General features: G+C 44.0%; 1 protein-coding gene across 2 annotated transcripts in view; it reads right to left on the bottom strand.

The window, feature by feature from the left end:
- Tiam1 (TIAM Rac1 associated GEF 1) overlaps nucleotides 1–18,853 on the bottom strand; it is a 342,013-nt gene that overhangs the window by 202,652 nt on the left and 120,508 nt on the right. The window contains exon 1 of one of the 2 annotated variants that reach the window (XM_035444349.1): nucleotides 5,902–5,972. The exons of the other annotated variant lie outside the window; for it this stretch is intronic. The gene's annotated coding sequence lies outside the window, so the exon portion shown is untranslated. Of the gene's footprint in view, nucleotides 1–5,901; nucleotides 5,973–18,853 lie in introns of those variants that run through there. 2 annotated transcript variants of the gene reach the window in all.

The raw sequence follows: 18,853 nt of genomic DNA, 5'->3' as shown, positions 1-18,853 counted from the left end.
CAGGTCTGCCCATGCCCATCCACCACTCTGCCCTGTTAAGAAATCCATCCTGCCCTGCATTCTGTGTTCTCCCTGCTGAGAAGGAAGGAAAGCATCTGAAGGGACCAGCTCCCCATTTCGGCAGCCATGACAGTTACACATGCTCGCCTGACCTTGCCTTGGCCACTAGGAGGTCAGATGCCTGCCTCGTGGCAAGGAACCAATCAGAAGTTAGCTGTTGGTGCTATGCTTTACGGCTCTGGGTGTGCTTTACAGACAAGTGTGCAGCGATGACGTGCTGAGCATAGCAACCACCCTGGGAGGATCCATGGGCCATAACAACCAGTTGGCCAATCAACACAGGGCAAGTCCTCCAAGCCTGGAAGCACACCAATCTGGAGACTGTTATGTACCCCTAGACACTCCTCTTGCTCTACCCAATAAATTCCCCACCTTGTGGCTTCTCGGGGTTCTTCTCCAAGCATCTGCCTTGATGAATGGACGAAAAGCCCTAGCTAATGGGGTTAGCTCGTTAAACAACAACAATAAAATACTCTTTGCTTTTGCATCGAAATGGGTCTCTTGGTGATTTGGGGGTTTTAGGTTTTGGGCGCAACACTGATTGATTATTTCTCTGCTCACAAAATCATATTAAATATATTTACATTCTTTTGTAAAGGAAAACAAAAGTTTCTTTATGTTCATTAAGAATGGAGTTTGGGCTAGGTTTAAAGGGTGGGAGAACACAGAAATTTGGCAAAGGCCAGAAGAAAAGTTAAAAATTCCCCATCTTTATTTTGTAACCAGTGCCTCAGACTCTTTAGCTTTGTGCCACGAATTATGATTCCCTTGGGGACATCTCCTAAAATAACCAAACCTCACTTTTTACCTCTTACTCTGAACACTTTATCCTTATAAACAATATCCTATGGAGCCTCAAGTTTAGGTTGAGCCTCAACCAATACATCATATAAAGAAAATATCAGAGGTTGACTATTTGAAAGAGAAGGAAAAAGAGAGACATGAGTTCCAGTCACCAGTAACAAACACAAGCACAGCATAATCACCTGTACCCGGGCAATTGTGGTAATTGTGTATAAAAGGGTATATATGTGTGTGTATGTTGCAAAGTTGTATATATTTATGTCCTAACATAACAAAGAATAAATATTTGGAAGGAAAGACATCTAAAATATCAACATGAATTTCAACAGTAAGCAAATAGTAGTTACTTCCTTACTTACTTTTCTGCTTTCTTCACAAAGTCCACCATGCACTGTTATCATCATCATATGACAGGAGAAGATAAGCAGCTCTATTTTTAATCACATCTATAAAGAGTTATGATGGAACAAGATATATTGCCTTTCTTGTACCTAAATGCCAGCACCAAGTATACCCCACATCCCATGGAGTGAAAGGCATGACTCGGCCATATTTTTGTTTATGATGGTGGCCATTTATTAAGTCAACATGATGCAATGATACATGGAAGCCACCATGTGCAATCTGTTTGCTAATAATTAAAAATCCAGTCAGGAAAGCCCTTTTGTGCATTATTACCATCCTTCAGCCATCAATGTCTCAATAGTACTGCCAGACACATCTTTCTTGTTTGTTTTTGCAGGAGGGAGGGGCAGCAATGTGTGTGTATGCACACTCGTGGGTTCGTGCACATGTCTGTCGGTGTGTGTCTGTGAGTGTGTGTGTGTGAGAAAGTGTGTGTGTGCACACATGTCTTTCTGTGTGTGTGTGTGTGAGTATGAGCATGTGTGTGCACACGTTTGTCTGTGTGTTTGTGTGTGTGTGTGTGTGTGTGTGCGCGCGTGCGTTTGTGTGTGATCTCCCCAACCCCTGCCTTTGTTTTTGGAATACATATCTGGCTGTAAGAGTGATCCTCAAGAGAACAACTCCCAGGCTGTGGGGCTGTTGCCGTGTTCTGCCATACACACAGGGCACGGGCCGTCTTTCACTGTATGCTTCACGCTCCCCCCGGAAAGGCCGGGCAGTGTTTAAAGCAAACTCCTGACTATGCACACTAAGGAGGGCAGTGTTTAAAGCAAACTCCTGACTATGCACACTAAGGAAGGCAGTGTTTAAAGCAAACTCCTGACTATTCACACTAATGAAGGCAGTGTTTAAAGCAAACTCCTGACTATGCACACTAAGAAGGGCAGTGTTTAAAGCAAACTCCTGACTATGCACACTAATGAAGGCAGTGTTTAAAGCAAACTCCTGACCATGCACACTAATGAAGGCAGACATTGGCACAAATGCATGCTTGGCACAAGATTTCCCAACTGCATTTTGCTTAGGCTACCATCAAAATTAGCTAGCCCCCGCCCCCCACCCCCGGCCCAGCCCACCATACACAAACTGCATTGTGGGGTGGAGACATTATCCAAAGGGCATTCTGGGAAACAGAGAGCTGGCTGAAACGTAAAGGAGGCATCAAAGAATACAGAAAGAAGATTCCTGCATACTCTTAGAATCCCTAGTACAGAAACAATGAAAATCCAAAGCCCACACACTTCTGTCATGCACATCATTACACATCAATGAGGTCCAATTAGAAGGCCTGCATGATGACTGACACCATGTCCTACTGATGGTAAAAGGCAGAGAGAAATGCAGGATTCCTCTGTATCGATGCTTTCCTGGATAGATAGTAAGTCTGAGAAGCATCAAGTTTCAGGCAATTATTAGGTGGTTTTTGGGAAAGTTACAACATGAATTTCATTTGCCCCATCCAAGACACCTTCACAGTGTTTATAGGTGATCCTTTGGGAGTGTGTGTCCGTGTCCGTGTCCGTGTCCGTGTCCGTGTGTGTGTGTGTGTGTGTGTGTGTGTGTGTGTGTGTGTCCATGTGTGTCCCTGCGAGTGTGTGTCTGTAGAGGTCCAAAGAGGATGTTGGGAGCCACCCTCCGTCACTCTTCTACCATATTCTTGAAGGCAAGGTCTCTCAGTCAAACCAGAGCTTGTCTTGACCTTCCAAAATTACATTTACAAGAGTTTTGGGGATCTGAACTCCAAACTTTGATCCTCAGGTCTGTGTGGCAAATGCTCAACGGCTGAGTTGTCTCCTTAGTACCTGCCCCAGGCTTTATTAAGAGCAGGGAGAGCAGCCAGAGGAAGTACACACGTACTACCAACTCTCACCATGTGATACCCTCTGGTACCTGAGACCTCTGCCATCAAAAAGACACTGGCAAACGTCTCTGGACCTCCAGAGCCACGAGTCAAAGCAAGCCTGTTTCCCTGAAACCTTAGTCTGCGCCACTGAGATATTGGCAACAGAACCCGAGACTACAGAGAAAGGGAGAAAGTCATTGGTGGGTTTGAGAGATGCTTCCCAAACTCCCTCTTGCAAGCAAACTCGGGCCGCCTCTCAGTCACGCTGCATGGACCTTTCACGTCATCTTTGGAAAACACTCTGATGGTGGCTTCCTCAAAAGGCTGAAGCTGGAGTTTCACGGGATCCACAAACCCACTCCCGGGTGTACAATGAAGAGAAAGGAAAGCACTCCCATGTCATAACAGTAGCAATAGGAACAGCCTAAAACAGAAGTAAATCAAACACCCAGCAACTGATGCATGGATGAACAAGGCATGGAAAAGCCAGACAAGTGAATCTTATTTGCTATGAAGAGAAATGAAATATTGGCACAAGCTACAATTCAGATAAATATATCATGCTAAGTGAAAGAAATTAATAACAACGATTGCACATTTCTTTTAAATGTCCAGAAGAGTTGCTCTGTAGGGCCAAATGGGTGGGACAGTAGGTTGTGTGGGGAAGAGATAACAAGAAAAGAAAAACTGCTAACAGTTTCTTTCTTTACAAAATAATTTTGAGGATCATGACAAAACTCTAAGAACAACTGAGGTGTTAAGTATATGAATTATAACTCAATAAAGCACTTGATAAAATCAATTAGAGGATATGAATCTATTAAAGCCACAATATAAACAAATGAATAACCTGGTATTTCTAGTTCATTAACATGTGGGTCAAGTCCTAAATTTAATACACAAAACCTTCACAAAATAGTCTTGGCAACTAACTCAATACAGGTATACCAGATCGGTTAGGGACAGGGGTTCTGAAATGAGGGTGAAGGTTGAGTCTCACCCCGTCACTCACAAGATGAACGATGCTCAGTGGTGCTAAGTTTCTGCAAGCCTCAGTTTCCCTACCTGATAAAATGAGAAAAATAATAATGACTCTCAAACAGTTGTTGCAAAAAATGAGACATCTCCCATAAGCTGCTGATTAAAGCCTGGCACAGAGAGGACTCCAATCCAACTCCATCCGAGTGTCTTCGTAACATACCAACTCCGGGAAAAGACACATAGCACAGCTGCCTGTCAGTCAATACCAATCCAGCCATTTTTACTGGGGTTTAGTGCCCTTACAGAAGACATGAGGAACAATGTCTCAACCATGAGAGAGTAGCAGAGAAGATGAGGTCTTTAAACAAAGAAGAGAGCACGCCCACCCGGTACCCTGATCTCAGTCCGCATGTTCTTGAGAACTTCAAAAAAAAAAAACATAAGTGTTAAAAAAACAACAACAACAAAACACTATGATCTGCACCACCCAGTCTCCGGGGGTCCGTTATACCACCTTGAAATGAACTAAGATGAAAACCGGCTAAACTGGACAGAAATTGTGCATGTGTACACACTTCAACTGGGTCACTAGGAAATGCCTGAATTAAGACACTGAAGGAAAGGAGAGGAACGAAAAGAGAAACACCTCTCCCATGAAACACTGTTCCGAAAACCCAGACCTGTGATGCTAGAAGCCCCAGCACCCACAATGTCCTGTGAGTCTGAACTAAGGACCACTAGGTAACAGGGAAGCCACTGCCCTCAATCACAAAGGACAAAAAAGTGCAGCTTCTGAGATTAACACAGCAGCCATGGCAAAGGAACAAACAGGACAGACACCAACTGTGTACTCTGACTGGGTCCCAAAGGAAAATGAAATACACAAACTCTGCGGAGTCTGAATTGTTGGGCCAATAACTCATGAAAGAGCAAAGAACAAATTATACCCAAGCCAGCTACTTCATGACAACTGGTTAGCTGCCCCCCCCCCAAATTGGAGATCTATTGATGCTTTTCTCTGATGGGACAAATGAGAAAACTGGAGTACACCAACAGAGGGAAAGCTGAGCTACCTAGGCCTTTTCTTCTTACAATGCATAAAATAAACTCAAAAACATAAAAATAAAAGTTTCTCTGTCATTGGTGATATTTGAAATGCATAAATAAAAGACAAGGTTTTTGCTATTAAAAATCACAATACAATAAATAATAATAATAAATAGTGCTAGAGTCCCAGTGTTCAGGTGACAGGAAGGATTAAAATACAAATGTAACGCGGACATATATTTTCCCATTGTATTTGTTCTGTATAATGAACATTTTATAAAAGTGCAAAACATGGCCACCATTCTCACACTTTAAAAAATACAAAGTTTCAATCATTCCCTCTTCCAATCCAAACAGTGATCTCTAAGGGTCATGAGCCACTCAGCAGTACCAAGACAGTGCAAAATGGCACCTTGTAAACACTATTTGTGCTCAAGCCAAGGCCACATGTCACTCACCGGGTCCTCATAGGATGGATCCTACCCCAATCCATCTGCACACATCCACAGTTCTTCCATCCCACCCTGCAAATATGCTGCTCCAAATGGATCGTTAACAGATCCCCCATCTGACAATGGGCTTGTCACGATCCCAAGCAGGTTGTCATTTGCAAGGGCAGTGTCAGTGAGCCTCAGGACCTAGGTGAGGTCCTGTATTTACACATGGTCTGCAAGCATCTTGAAAAAGCCTAACCGCACACCACAGAGATGCCCACGCATATGAGGAAGCATGAGGAACAGAGAGGAGAGTATTCCAGGTACCTGGGTGCTGAAGCTGGTGTTGATAAGGCCAGCCTCAAGTGCTGTTATCTTCCATTTTCCAGAAAGAGAACTTAGAATGGAAAACAAAGTAACTTTCCAAGGTTATGTCGCAAATCATCTGAACAATCTAGGACAATGGACAGGTTTCCCGAGCTGACAGCTGTTCCTCTGTCTGTTAAGACCTGCTGTTTCAAAATTACCATGCTAAATCCAACACCCAAGGATCAGTGCCAATGCCAGGATCTAAGTAGAGCAAGGGAAGATATTTGCTGGCTAATGACTGCTTTATTGTCACTCACTCTGGGCCACTGGTCCTGTGGTGTCCACAGGTTTTCAGATGCTCCACCAATATCTAGTACAGTACTGGGAACACAAGAAGTTCAAGCTGAATGAATAAACACAAAAGAATATTCTAGGAAATACATAACACCTGAGTAGGCCTGAGGACATAAAAGGAACTGAGTAAATACATCATTGAAAGTTTGTTTTGTATTTGGGGAAGGAGGCACCTCCAAGTTCATTTCTGCCCCTATTTTCTTGCACTCTATTGTTCCTCTGAACCAATCAACTTGAGATTGTTTTCACTGACAAAAGTAGAGTCACAGCATCCTAGAGTAAGTCCCACAGACAGACCAAGGGCTGCAAATGAACCTAAGAGAGTAGCACAGGGGAGATGCTCACAGTCCTGTGTGAATGGACAACCCTCTCCTCGGTAGTATGTGGGAACTATGTCCTTCTTTCTCATTGTAACTAACTTTTAATGCAGAATGGAAGTGATCAAAGCCCAAGTTAGGATCATTAGGACCAGATAACATGGATACACACACACACACACACCATCTGTTACGTAAACAAGGCAGGTCTGCTGACAAGAAGCAGTACAGAGAGGCCAGAAGAGAAGACAAGGCTTTGGCTGACAAGAGTCCATCTCAAAGGCTACTTGTGTAGTTGCCTGTAATTTTCTTTCTTTTTTTTTTATTCCATTTATTTATTTATTTATTTATTTATTTATTTATTTATTTATTTGCTTTGAGACTGGGTTTCTCTGTGAAACAGTCCTGGCTACCCTGAAACTCACTCTGTAGACCAGGCTGGACTCAAACTCACAGAGATCCACCTGCCTCTGCCTCCTGAGTGCTGGGATTATAGGTGTGCACCTCCACCGCCACCACCACCACCACCACACGGTGCCTATACTTTTTCATGACTCAAATTTTCCATATTTGAACTCAGGAGGTGGTGGTGCAGACCTTTAATCCCAGCACTCAGGAGACAGAGGAAGGTGGATCTATTGTGAGTTCAGGGCTAGGCTGGTCTGCAGAGCAAGTTTCTGAATTACACAGAGAAACTCTGTCTTGAAAAACAAAACAAAACAAAAAAATAGGGTTAGTTATTATATTGCCTATGCATTAATTATATCTGCCACCTTTGAGCTCATGTGAAAAATAAACAAACTGAGAAACTGGAAAAACAAAAAGCCACTAGATAAGGCTGGGACTATAGTTCACCAGTGAGCACTTGCCTGGTGCATGAAGGACCTGGGTTCCATCCCCATTGTGGAAGAAAAGGAAGCCAGCAAGCTGCTAGATGGGCGTCACCCACTGCCATGATGACACTCTCACAAAGGTAAAGTGCTGCGGTGGCAATCAGCTCAAGTTACACCAAGCAAGACACAGGCAACTTCTCTGCATCATGTCTCCCCATCCCCATGTACAATTCGTATGTTTAATGTACACTTAAAAACAAACTGGTTTTGTCATTGCTGTTGTGTTTTTAAGAAAACTCTTCTGTAGAAGGTCACATACTAAATACTGTAGGCTCTTCAAACTGTATGATCTGTGTCTGGTCTCAGCTCTGCCACCAGAGCATAAAACCCACCATAAGCAAGGCAGAAACAGGTGTGGCTATGCCAATAAAACTTTATTCATCCACACAGAAATTTAAATTTCATAACATTTTTCCAATGGTACCCCCACTGGCTTCTGCCTCCTAGGTGCTAGGATTAAAGGCATGACCCATCGATCCTGGGTTTTTTTGTTGTTTTGTTTTGAACATGTATGTATGTATCTATGTATGTATGTATGCCTCAATGTGTGTATAAGTACCACATGAATGCAGGAGCTTGCGTTGGTCAGAAGACAGAGTTCAGTTCCCTGGAACTGGAGTTATGATGGTTGTGAGCTGCCATGCGGGTGCTGGGAACAGAATCGGCAAGAGCAATAAATCCCTTCACCCAATTAACTACCCTCTCCCCTGCCCAACACTGGGGTTTGTTTGCTTGCTTTTTTTTTAGGGGGAGGAACGTTTCAAGACAGGGTTTCCTGTGTAGTCCTGGCTGTCCTGGAATTCGATTTGTAAGACCAGGCTGGCCTTGAACTCACAGAGATCCATTTGCTGGGATCAAAGGCGTGTGGCGCCATGCCCGACAAGACGTTCTTACACTCTTTCATCATCAGGAGGGCAGAGCCTCAGGAGCCACCTTTCCAGCTTCGCTCCTCCTCGTTAGCGCATGTAACTGTCACCAAGACCTGATGTGTGAGCACCTCAATGCAAGGTGGAGCACTCCAACCCTAAAATCTGAAATGGAAAATGCTCCACAACCTGGAACGTCATAGTCAAAAGACCTACGACAACAGTTCCCAGTCTCCCTAATGCTGAGACCCTTTAATTCGATTCCCTGTGCTGTGGTGACCCCCCCAACCATAAAATGAGCTCATTGCTACTTTATAACTGTAAAGCTTGCTACTGTTTTGAATTGTGATGTAAATATCAGATATGCAGGCTATCTCATGACCAACCCCTGTGAAGGGCCATTCCACCCTCTCCCACAGGGTCACAAACCATAGGTTGAGAACCACTGACCTAAGAGTAAAGTTTATGCAGATGTTGCCAAGTCCAGAAACTCTAGAATTTGAAACACTTCAGGTCCCAAACATTTCAAGAAAGGGGTGTCCCACCTGCACTACTGTCACTGAAACCCATCAGTTAACTTTTCTGTCCCCTCCAGTGGAAATACGATCTTGGCTTTGACTATCCAAGAGACAGAGTGAACTTGTCATATGAGGGTCTCAGAGAAGAACCACAATGCCAACCTCACAAGGAACTGCGGTCTCTAGACCAAAGACTAGCGGTTTCTAGGTAAAACTGCATTATGGTTTGTGAAAAGCTAAAAAGGCTGAAGAAAAAAAGTCTGATATAAATGTACATTTGATGCATATTAGTATATTTGCGTATTTATATCGTATGTACATATGTATATTTGATGTATATTAGATGTATATTAGTATATTTGCATAGTTATATGGTATGTACACATGTATATTTGATGTATATCAGTATATTTGCATATTTATATGGTATGTACATATGTAGATTTGTATTAGTATATTTTACTACGAGATCAAGTCTAGAGCTTTGTAAAGATCCTATGTCAAAAATACACCAATATTCATTCATTAAAAACTGTTTTTTGCCTGCATGATGTTAACTCCATCCAGTACGTGCATAAGTGTAAGCTACTGTCCCTACTTTCTTCATGTGAAAGTTGGGTGAAATTTTCCAGGGTCAACACCAGGCCAAAATTGGAAGAGTCTTCATAGCAAAAGACCCAAATCCTTCTTCTACATTTGTAGACTCTAACCACAGGAAAAATGAGCCCCTGAAGTTAGGCACTCACTCTGCAGTAGCACCAGCCATGCCCTGCAAGGAGCCAATGAGGAGAAGCAGGTCTGTCTACCAGACACCTTTGCAGACCACACCCTGGTACCCTGACCAATCATCTGTCATAGCAGGGCTGGGGTCAGCCCCACACGTGTGCTCATGTGCCCAGAAGCAGCAATCTGGGTTACAATCTGGGTTACAAGATCTGTCCTTTGCATTTATTCCTGTCCTCAGACCTGCTTTCTTCCATCAGAAAGAAATAATGGACATTTAGATTTTGTTTTCTTAATTTGCTAGACACTCGAAATTCACAGAATATTATTTTTCACTTGAGTTAGGTTTTGTGACCTTGTAAAAATTGAAAAGTGAAAAGCATCAAGATAAGTGGGTCAGCTTAAGGAGTAATAATTATACTAACACCCTCTCCACATTTCTGCCAGAATACCCACAGGGCCCTCTGCCTCATGCCCAGAAGATGCCAGAAGTGAATCTTAGACTGTGCAGATCATAAAATTCACACAACCCCACACCAATGACCAGGAGTCGTTCCCCCGCCACTGGCTTTGGAGGCCGCTGCGGGCTTAGCCACACCAGGAGTCCCCCACCGGCACTGTGGACCACTGCCGGCATAGCTACACCAGGAATCCCCCCCGACCTGCACTGCAGACCACTGCCGGCATAGCCACACCAGGAATCCCCCGACCTGCACTGCAGACCATTGCTGGCATAGCCACACCAGGAGTCCCCGACCTGCACTGTGGACCACTGCCAGCATAGCCACACCAGGAGTCCCCCACCAGCACTGCGGACCACTGCCGGCATAGCTACGCTTTTAAAAAGAAAGAATGCCGGAACTTCTGTTAGCTATTTTGTAAAGCTGGCACTGTTTGTTTGAATGTTGCGTATCATAAAAAGACACTTAGGCAGTTTTAATGGAAACAGAACCAGCATTTGGAATGCCCTAAATCTTTCTTGTCTTTACCACCAACTGTAATAATATACAATAACCATATGTCCTACATTTCCGGCAGAGTTTCGATTTCACGTATTTTGTTACATAAAATTAATAAATAGGCTTGTACAGATTGCTTAGGAATTCTTCTTTTTACATTTTCCAAATGTTATACATTCATGCCTACATTTTTCTCATAATCAAAAGGAAAAACCCTCATATAATATATAAATACATCTTTATATTATGTTCATTCAAAACTCTACAAATGAATGCTCATAGCAGCTTTATTCATAATTTTCATAAAACTTGGAAGCAACCATGATGTCCTCCAGAAGCCAGGTATCACAATGCATGCCTGTAACGCAAACAACTCAGACAAGACAAATGAACTGTGTACGCCACACAACATATTATTCAGACCCAAAAAGAAATGACCAAGCCCCAGAGAACATGGAAGATTGCTCACTGCACATTACTAAAGGAAGGCTTATGCTGCATGATTCCAACTCAATGATATTCTAGAAAAAGTCAAAGGACAGAAACACTAAAAAGACCAGAGGATGACAGTGGCGGTGGGCAAAGAACTCATAGGTAGAACACAGAGACTTTTAAGGCCTTGAAACTGACTCAGCAGGTCACAGGTGCTGCCTGGGTTACAGTGGTTTAGACGCCAATGAGCCCCTCGGAATGGAATCACCATAAGCTCTGAATTCCTACCCCTCCCCACTCAGCACTACCTGGTCTAACTCGGAAGTGCTCTTGACGCTTACACCAATCTACAGCAGGACACACCATCCAGCATGTTAAATAGTCCATGAAATCTAGTCAATAATTCCCCACGAGGTTCTGCTGCTGCTCAGCATTGCCTGAGGGTTGGGCATGGCACAGCATGACCTGTGGCTGGGACATGGCATGGCCAGCCTGGGAAAAGATCCAAAGCTGAAAGTTGATGCCATTCTCACTAAGTCTAAATCACTTCCACAACACCAGAAAGGAACAAAAAAAAAAAAAAAAAAAAAAAAAAAAAAAAAAACGAAAGAAAAAGAAAGAAAGAAAGAATGAAAGAAAGGAAAAAGAAAAGAGAAAGCCTAAGTAAAACCACCATAAATTGGGGGTCAGTAGATGGGTCTGTCCAAACCCCCATAACGTCCAACACCAGAAGTGAACTCTAATGTGAACTGTGGCTTCTGGGTGAAAACATTGGGTGAACAATGCTATCATCTCTCTGATACAGGAAGTAGGTGATGATGAGGTAGGGACCATGGGTCAGAGAGACTGGGGGAACTCTCGGCTTAGGATGGATCAAAACTACCTCTGAAAGTGAAAATCTTTTCCCACATCAGAGTGCACTGGCTCACCAGGGCTCATGTAGTCCTCTCCTTCCTCACGCTTGAGCCTTGGTGTCTTCGGATTTTAGATGTCTATCACCTGCTGCAACCATTACTCAAAATGAATAAGTAACACGGCACCTGTCTAGAGATGACTCAAATTCTAACCAGGTCACTTTCAGTGAGGTAACAACAGTCGGCCCCACAAATGATCAATGTGTGTCTCCAGGCAGCCAATGTCTCCTGGGTCAGCAGGAACACACACCACAGCAGCAATGATGCGGGCATGGTGGCTTTCACCCAATCAGCAGAGAAAAGAAAACAAAAGGAGGGAACCTAAACGCAGTAAATCACCAGATATGCCAAAGAGGCTCAAAGGAGGCCTGGCCTGTTCCCTATGCGGGAGCACTTAATATTGGAGCCCACTGAGAAAACACAAATGAACAACATTAGCAGAGGCCGTGAGTGTGGTGGAAGGTGCCGGGCACAGAGTAATATTGACCCCGACATCTATTCTGGGGAGGGGGCACAAGTGCTCCCTTGGACGTTAGATAAAAATTGGTGTTGTACTGACTGGGAGGGTACTAAATAAACAGTTCATGAGATGCATGGAACTCATTAACAAGTACCCACGAAACTCTGCCCCAACCGGCAGTCAACATGCGACATACAGGAAACAGCATGCCAAGCCCAAACTGGTCGGACGCAATACACCAACCTCAGATCTGTGAGAAAAGCAAGCAAGCTAGCAAATAAATGGAACAGGCGCCCACTGGATTTAAAATTCAACAGAAACATGGCTTTTCCCCCTTAATGGCTGTGAAATTGATTGGGATATAGGCTAATAGAGGTCCCCAGAGTGCTAAACTAAATTAGAGGAAGTCCTATAATTACAGTTAGCAGTTAATTATAATATGAAAGGAATTGTAATCAAAGTAACAGATGCACTATCATTTCCCATCTTCTCGGCGGAATCCATCTAACAATATCTGAAGAGCGTCGAGGAGTTTGTTCTGTGGTACAGCCTCCCTCCTGCAGATGAGTTGGGCCTGTGACCCTGTTCCTTCCTGCCTCTCCCTCAATCTGCAGTTCCTTCTGCCTGGAATGCTCTTTCTCTGGGGTCTAATGCAAAATGGTGGGAAGGAAGGCTACTTCCCCATCTCTGCGTAGACCTCAGGATCATACTTTCTCAGAGAGGCAGTCCTGGTTCAGTCTGTCTGGCAGAAATCCCAGCTATCCTCAAGGCCTGTCCTCTCCACAGCATCGTCACCACCCGACTCGTGGCTTGCTCAATGCACTCTAGAGCATCAGCAGGATGGTAGCAGTGAGGCCGCTTGGTTGAGAAGTGTCCCCATAGGCTCACATATTGGGATACTTGGCCTCCACTTGGTGGTGCTACTGGGGGAGGTTATGGAACCATTTGGACACAGAACCTTGCTGGAAGGAGGCCATAACTGGGCCTGGGGTTTAGAGCCTCACTCACTCTGGTTCTCTCTCTCCTTCCTGCATGGGCTGAAACTTGATCTCTCAGTTTCCGGCTCAGGCTGCCATTATGGACTAGTCCTTGGAACAATAAACCAATATAAACTCTGCCTTTCTTAAGTTGCTTCAAGTCATGGTATTTTATCTCAGCAACAGAAAAGTAACAGCCGTCAGCAGTGATTGTTAATCCAGTCCCCTGAAAACACTGCCCAGCTCTAACCTGGACCTCGACAAATACGATAAACTTAAAAACTATTCAAGAGTTATGTCCTGACACAGCAGCCTAAGGTTCCATGGCAAAATCTGTACTAAGGCTACCACAGCCGCAATGAGGGTTTGTCCTGAAATCAACCATAGCTCTGTGATGATATTACAGATGGTCCGGGATGGTCCGGGAAAGGAAATACACTTTCGAGATACCTTTCATGTTGCAGACTCCATGTTCAGCTGTGAAGAAATATTACCACCAAGGGAGGAGTGGCATGTGAGTTTAGAAATCTCTTAACAGACCATGGCAAAGAAGTTGGCTTGGGCAAAGTCACAAGAATGGCAAGTACCAATTTCCTACACGGCTCTTTTTGCATCAAAAGGCAGTATTGGGCTGGTGACATGGTTCAGTAGTAAAGAGGTCTGTCTGGAAGCCTGGCTGCCTGAGTTCAATTCCTAGGATCCAGGAGGCGGGAGTAGAAAAGTGACACCTGCAAGCTATTCTGTGAGCTCCACACACACATGCCCCACCCCACAAATGTAAAAAAAGGTTTTGGGGCACTCTGAAATCCCCATGCTTCAGACATGCTTTCATTCCTCTTTTCACTTCCTTATTCTCTATTTTCTTTCTTCCAGAAAAAAAAATTAAAAATCCAGAAAAGTAGAGAATAATGTAAAAACACCTTCAAACGTACCACTCAAAGTGAGCACGTTGCATTTTGTTAGGTTTGCTTCATGTCACCTTTTCTTTTTCTTAGGAATAAAAGAGTTCAGGGAATCAATCCCATTTTCTCTAAAATAAACCACAAACCATACACCATCTATTCTCTTTCCATCAAAGTTTAGACAAAGGAGATGTTGGCAAGACTTTCTGCCACTTGTACGACTACAGCTACGTATAAATTAAAAGCATTCTTGGCGCCAATTTGGAATTGTTCTTCCTGTTCTTTGGGGCATTTTGTTAACTGCCTGCAAACCCCAGCCCCTCGTGGTCTCCATGTGTTGTCCAATTTAAAGTATTACAGTCAGACTCACCAACACACTTTGGTTTAACTTGCCCAATACACCCTGCCGGATAGGGGACAGACAGGACAAGGACTTGATAAAACCTTGCTCCAGTTTACAGCCTGTCCTTGCTGGCTTGGTGCCAACCGGTTATGTCCTCACTTTGCTGGGGGGAGTCGTCCCTGTCAAAGGCAGTTCTGTGTGGAACAAACCTCCCTCTCTCTCTCTCTCTCTCTCTCTCTCTCTCTCTCTCTCTCTCTCTCTCTCTCTCTCTCTCTCTCTCTCCAGAAAGAAGCCCTTTCATTTCACTCCAGGAGTCAGAAATGTGAGGGTGCCGGGCTGCTCTCTGCAGCATACAGTGGAGGGCAGAAGGACAAGGACAGGAGCTAAGGAGGCAACAGATCCCCACGCTGACCATTCAGGGAGGACAAAGGAATCCAGGCTTTTCAGCACTGTGGAACGCTAGATAAACACCTAAGCAAGCCTCAGCCTGCCTTAGTGTAAAACTCAAGGACCAGCATGCCTCCCTGTGCCGGCTGGCTTCCTTCCCCCTCTTCACCAGCAGCCTTGGGACCCAGGGGTCACCGGAAGTGCCTAATCACTGCAAGCAAACGTCAATCTCCAGGGCAAAGAACATGCCTTTGTTCTTCAGAACCAAGGACGAAACAGGGCAGCAGTGACCACATGAGTTCACCCCTTGAATTCACAAAGGGAGCACCTGTTTTCAGGATGGTGTGGAAAATCTTAAAGCAATCTTTCTTTTTGTGCCGTCTTTCTGAATGAATAACTATGGATAAGGTGGGCCTGAGGGAAACCAGGACCGGTTTCCACACGTAACAGTAATGGTTCTTGTGATCGAGGGAAATCTGGAAATGTGTATTTCAAACAAACCAGCACATAACTTTAATCTACTAAAAATGAAATTGAAGATGGCCATGGGAAACAGCTCGCATCTTTATCATACATTAAACATCCACACGTACTGATTCAGTGGCAAGCATACTGTCCTCCCCCAAATTTTGGGGGGAGGCCGAACTTGATCACCCTCACAGCACAGATCATCACTCAGGGGTCTGAAATGAGGCTTGCTCCCCCGGGATGAGAGCCAAGTTACAGCCAATTACAGTAACAGGAGCATTAGCCACTTAAGGAGAACATGTGGTGAGAGGCCGCACGACTGACCACTAAGCCTGTAAGACTGGTGATGAGGAGCTCTCCATCCTAGCATCTCCCCTCACCCGTGCTCTTCTCATGAGGGCAAAGGCGTTCTTCACAGAACTAAAAATGCAGTTAGTTCCTTGAGATAGAATTGTGTACTTATAGAATCTGTCACTAAGCTATGTCAGAGCAAAAACTTTCTGTGGCTATAGATATTCTTTTAACATTTTAGCATTCATAACTTTCAAAGACACACAATATGTGTCTGCAAGGCAAGAAAGGTCCCCCCCTTAAAATCCCCACCGACTACATTGCTAAATTCTTGGTACCATTTCAAAGTGTAATGGTTTGGACTTAGAGCATATAACAATCTATTAATATTTTCTTTAAAAGAATAAAGCTTAGTTAGGTCAACTAAATTGAATAAGTGCACATATTATTTCTTCAGACCCCGAGGCAAAGAAGGGAAATCACTCCTTTTGGCTGACAGAATGAATTGTTTGGGTCCACTGAGAGATAAAACATTTTCCTTAAGCTAAGAAAACCCAAGAACCTGCTCCCCAAAGTTTCTGTTTCTCACAGCAAAAGTTACAAAACTCAAAAGTTTCTTTTTTTTTCTTAATTGGAAGATTTTTTTGTGTGTCTTGAGTATATATTATAGCCCAAGAGATGAGTAAAACACACCACTTTTGAAGAGGTGTTATCTGAAACTGCCCAAGCTGAAATGCAATATGACATTTAGGGTCATTAAGACCCATTAAGATTTTTAACTTTGAGTTCATAAAAGCCACATGAGTGATACCCTGCCCAAGCAGGAATGCCTTTCCCTGGATCATCAAAGCCAAGACACCAGCTCATAAATGTCTCTCTCCGGTTTTATTTATTCCCTTAACACAAACAAAGCTAACTTAACATTTGCCTAAAAATTCTAAGCTTTCAAGGAAACATTGACATTTTTATTGATTCTCAATGGCTCATGAGAGCATGTGTGCACACATGCCTACATGCCAACCCTAATTTTCTATAAGACAAATAAACCCACCTGTCTGCTGTACAGTCCTATCTGTCAAAAAGAAAACTACGTTTTGACAGAATTGGAAGGAAATGTAAGGGCATTCCACCTTTTGGTATGTAAACTAGAAGGCAGTAGGTGTGCCAGCCCATGCTCTAAGAGCCAGATCTTTATGGACTCCTGGACCCTGACCCTGACCCTGACTCAGGAACATACCTCTGATTGTAAAAACTCATTGAATCTTAACACCAGCAAGTGGGTGACACCTTCACTCCATCTTCAGGTGAGAAACAGATTCAATGAACTTAACCAACCTGGAGACAAGCAGGTTGGAGAGGAAATAGGTGTGGTTTTGTCATACATCTGTCGTCTAGTGACCTCAAAACACAATGGGCATTCTTAAATATAAAACTGTGACCTCTGCTTGGTGATACGTCATTTTCTTAAGTCAACGCTAAGGTCTCCAGAAGTACACAATTTCGTATAAAAAGGCCAGGTATGGGCTAAAGCACCCTCTCATCTGTTCCTCCCTCATCCTTCCTCTTGAAGACAGCTCTCAACATGTAGTCCAGACTAGCTAAAAACTGGCTATGTAGCCAGGATGGGCTTGAACTCATGACCCTGGGCCTCAGCTGTGCACCATCTCACCTGGCTTGGAGCATGTTCTGAAGTAAATATTAACTATCCACAGGTAAGTCACACATCCGTTATCTGGTCAATATCAGGACTAATTAAGTTCTCATCAGCTATAAACAGATTCTAACACTTCAACAGCGCCTGGGATGACTCAGAAGCCAAGCAAGACAAAGCCAAAAAGAAATGGGCCAGGCCTTTCCAATACAGGCTAGAGCCAAACATAAACAACAGTTAATTGTTCTTTTATTGGAACAGGGTAGCCACACCAGTCATTATTACTTCCGTCATCTTCGCTGCGTGGTGTGTGTGTGTGTGTGTGTGTGTGTGTGTGTGTGTGTGTGTGTGTGTGTGTGTGTGTGTGTGTGTGTGTGTGTGTGTGTGTGTGTGTGTGTGTGTGTGTGTGTGTGTGTGTGTGTGTGTGTGTGTGTGTGTGTGTGTGTGTGTGTGTGTGTGTGTGTGTGTGTGTGTCTGCCTAGGCCAGCCTCAGACCACCCAGGGGAAGACATGCTTCCTTTCTCCCAGCAACAGCCAGACTCTCACAAATCTGGACCTGGAACACTAGGAGACCCAGGCACTTACCTAAAGGCATGGTCATGAAGAACTGACTACAGCACACAGTGCCAAGTCAAAGTCATCTGGAGAGTAGTGAGTCAAGAGAGAAAGCAAGGCAGGGAACAGCAAAGTCCGCCAAGAACAGGAAATACACAGGCCATGGGGTGGGTGGGAGGGGGGGTCAGCAAAGCACCCCCTCCTCATGATTTACTGCTCCGGTCCTTCAGGCTCTTCACCCTCTGTGGTAGGTCTCCACATCTCCTCAATAACACCGTTTTTCTGGGTGTTCATTGAGAGGGCTGGTTAGCTTTGCATTGTAACCAAATGATCTGGAAGACATGCTACCTGGGAGTCCCCCCATTCTAGAAAAAAATAAGTCTAAAAAATACATCTTGTAGGTCCCCCCAGAAAACAAGGTCACACGTGGCCTGGCAATCTGAGAAGGTCACCCTCACAGACTACTGACAGCAGCCCTGCAACCTGGATGCCCAAAGGCAGCCACCCATGAATTAATAAAGCCTTAGATAAACACCTCAGGAGTTAGCAGAGAAAGTATCATGCTTTTTGAAAGAAAAAAAAAAAAAAGCCCTGCAGTACATGGAAAACAAAACTTTAATGACATTTTAAAGAAGATCCATTAAGCTCTCAGACCGTTTCTAACCCTGTTTCCACAGGACCATAGAATAAGGCCACCCTGACTTGAGATAATCCAAAATGACAACCCTCCATCATGACTGAAGAAGCCTTGTTGGCTTGAAATACACAGAATATATAAACAAAGGCCCAGTTGAAGACAGGGTAGGGGAGTCTGGAGTAAGGTCCATTCTGCTCAAAAATTCCTACTAGATACTAAAAGGGAGGAGGAAGAGAGTTTTTAAAAAATGACTAAGATAGTCCTGCCCTCAGAGAATTCCTAGCTAAGCCAAGAAGACCGACCCTCCCACAGACAGCTCAAAT

Source organism: Cricetulus griseus, chromosome 4 (genome assembly GCF_003668045.3).
Source record: "Cricetulus griseus strain 17A/GY chromosome 4, alternate assembly CriGri-PICRH-1.0, whole genome shotgun sequence".
NCBI lineage: Eukaryota > Metazoa > Chordata > Mammalia > Rodentia > Cricetidae > Cricetulus > Cricetulus griseus.
The sequence above is the reverse complement of the archived record's forward strand: the minus strand, read 5'-3'. Positions and strand labels throughout refer to the sequence as shown.